Source organism: Tribolium castaneum, chromosome 2 (assembly GCF_031307605.1).
Source record: "Tribolium castaneum strain GA2 chromosome 2, icTriCast1.1, whole genome shotgun sequence".
NCBI lineage: Eukaryota > Metazoa > Arthropoda > Insecta > Coleoptera > Tenebrionidae > Tribolium > Tribolium castaneum.
In genome coordinates this window covers 4,333,541-4,336,277 of record NC_087395.1, presented here as the reverse complement: position 1 = coordinate 4,336,277, position 2,737 = coordinate 4,333,541, and the positions used below count along the sequence as shown (strand labels likewise).

Here is a 2,737-nt window from a genome sequence, read left to right as displayed (position 1 = left end):
CTTCAATAAATTAATAAATTTTAAAGAAACGCACCAAGTGTGCTTTTTCGGTTGTTTGGTTACGGAATTGTTTATTATTTTTGTGATGTGAAAATTGTGTTTATAAGCAAAATGCAAACGTGCAGTTCAAATAAAGAAGAAACTTGCAGCGAAATATCAAATATTGCTGCTGATGCGAAAGATTCTCTGTTACCATCAAAATCCAAGCATTTGTACGAAGAAACATATAATGCGTATCGGAAATGGCGTTCTAATAAGAAAATTGATACAACTTGCGAAGATACCATTCTAGCGTACTTCAGCAGCGAGCTGTCCCGGTATAAAAGTTCATCATTATGGAGCAAATATTCTATGCTAAGATCAATCTACGAGAGGGAATTGACATTAGTAAATTTCCAAGCGTCATACCTTATTTGAAACGAAAAGGTGAAGGATACAAACCAAAAAAATCTCTTATATTGAGTAAAGACCATATAGACGAATTTTTGAGAAAAGCTGACACCAAGGAACATTTATTTAATAAGGTAAGACGTTTTTAAGGTTTTGTTTCGAGTATTTATTTTAAAAACATAATTTCTCGTAGGTTGTTCTCATATTTGGAGTAGCCGGTGCATGTAGACGTCAAGAGCTAGTGACATTAACGACAACATGTGTTCAAGACTGCAAAACCCATTTTTTAATTAAGCTGGAAGACACCAAAACCAAAGTGGATCGATGTTTTATAATAACAGCAGGTAAACTCGAAAATGTTAATCTACTTGAACTTGTCAGAAGATATATGGAAATTCGACCCACCAAGACACCGCACAACAGATTTTTTATCAACTACACCAAGGAAAAATGTACCATTCAACCAGTTGGAATCCACAAAATTGGGGGTGTGCCTGCTACAGTGGCCAAGTATTTGGGTCTTGAAAATGCTTCTTCATATACAGGTCACTGCTTCAGACGTAGCTCAGCTTCTCTTCTGGCAAATGCAGGGGCCACTATGGAAAGGACAAAAAGACACGGAGGTTGGCGTTCAACTACAGTGGCAGAAGGTTATATCGAAGAATGTGAAAATACTAAAATTAAGGTTGCAAACTTGATCTTGGGTGAAGAACCATTGGCCTGCAATAGCATCTCTTCGGAAAATCACGAAAAATTTACAAGTTTGCGTGGAACCGAGAGTGAAGCAAAAAACAACGAAGTTGTAGGAATGAATATTTGTGGCAACAATAATAGTGTTATAAATGTAAATCATTATTACAACAAGCAATAGTATGTTTATATGGTTACAATGTTACAAAGTTGATATGTATGTAATATATTATTATAACTTCAAATAAATTTTGACATTTCTGAAAATAAAGCTACTTTATTCTACTAGTACCATAAAGAAGTACTTTATGGCCGCATAATTATATTATAAACATTACTTTATAACTCAGTCGTACATAAAGTTACTTATATAATTTATGTATTAAACAACTTACCATTGGTGTCGTCACCAAACAATTACAAGTTTATGTGGGGGGCCGGACAATTTTGAGGACTGTAAACACTGTGCCTGAACCCGAAGTTTTTTAATATCACTTTGCACATTAGTCAAATTAACATGTCCCGCTTAAAACACTTCTTCCCCTTCTTTCAGGGGACGAACACCCTCGCCAATATAGGAAACAATATCAAACAATGATATTTCCATTATATATATATATATATATATATATATATATATATATATTTTTTTTTAACGAACTAGTGGTACCGACTTTTGACAACATTCAAACGTCATCCCGGCGTTATCGGCCATATTGGTTTTTTCGCAGCGCCCTCATCGGCGCTTTTCATTCGAAATTCCAAACGCATTTTCAGCCCTACACCTTCCCCGCGAAAGTCTGTAATTAAAAATTTTCTTATGGTGATTCAATTCTTTCTGGCTAAAGGGCTTCAAAAAAATCAGGCCTTAACGCAAAGGCTTCGTCTGCTATAAAAACATACGGCAATATTTGTTCACCATCATCTGGTGCTGAAGCTCGCGGTAAAGCTAATTTACCATTTTCAGTTTATCGTAGAATTGAGTATATTCAAGTACCCCTCCGTCTGATATTCTACCATTTACACACATAATAAATTCGTAATTGGCCATTCACTATAGCCATTAGTACTAAACTGTGTTTTCCTTTATAATTATAATAATAAGAACCACTACCAGGTGGAGGTACAATATTGATGTGTTTACCATCTACTGCGCCAACACAGTTAGGAAAATTGCAGTGCTTCTTAAAACCTTCCGCAATTTGCTTCCATTCGGCCTGTTAACGGAAACTGTAATAACAAAGATTATCCTTAATTCTTTTGCAGGATACCGAAAAACAAACAGATAGTCAGCAGGATGTTTCTTCCCCATATATATCTGCACCAAGCCCTTCAACAACGCGTACATATGGAGAGAAAAAAGCTACTGCGGCGCCAAAATTTCCCAAAGGCAAATCAAAATTAAAAAAAAAACACAACCAGCGTGGCGGATGACGTTCTGACTTTAATAGGGCGGAAGCTCCAGTGTAGTGAAGAAAATCGTTTCACTCTTTTTGGAAAACATGTAGCGCTAAAGATGATTCGATTTGGATTGGATTTTTTATCATTGGATTTTGGATAGTTGATGAGTGACATTGTTCAAGTGTACAGTAGTGAATTCCGTGCATAAGTGACAGATACACTCAAAAAATGACTGAAGACGAGGAAAATCGTCTTG

The 2,737-nt window shown here is 35.8% G+C and overlaps 1 long non-coding RNA gene across 1 annotated transcript; it reads left to right on the top strand.

Annotated features, from left to right (window-relative positions):
- The first annotated feature begins 435 nt into the window (after positions 1-435).
- Positions 436-1,296, top strand: LOC135265384 (uncharacterized). The gene is made up of 3 exons (XR_010333025.1): positions 436-524; positions 584-878; positions 936-1,296. It is a non-coding gene; the product is annotated as an uncharacterized LOC135265384 (long non-coding RNA).
- Positions 1,297-2,737: the final 1,441 nt, after the last annotated feature.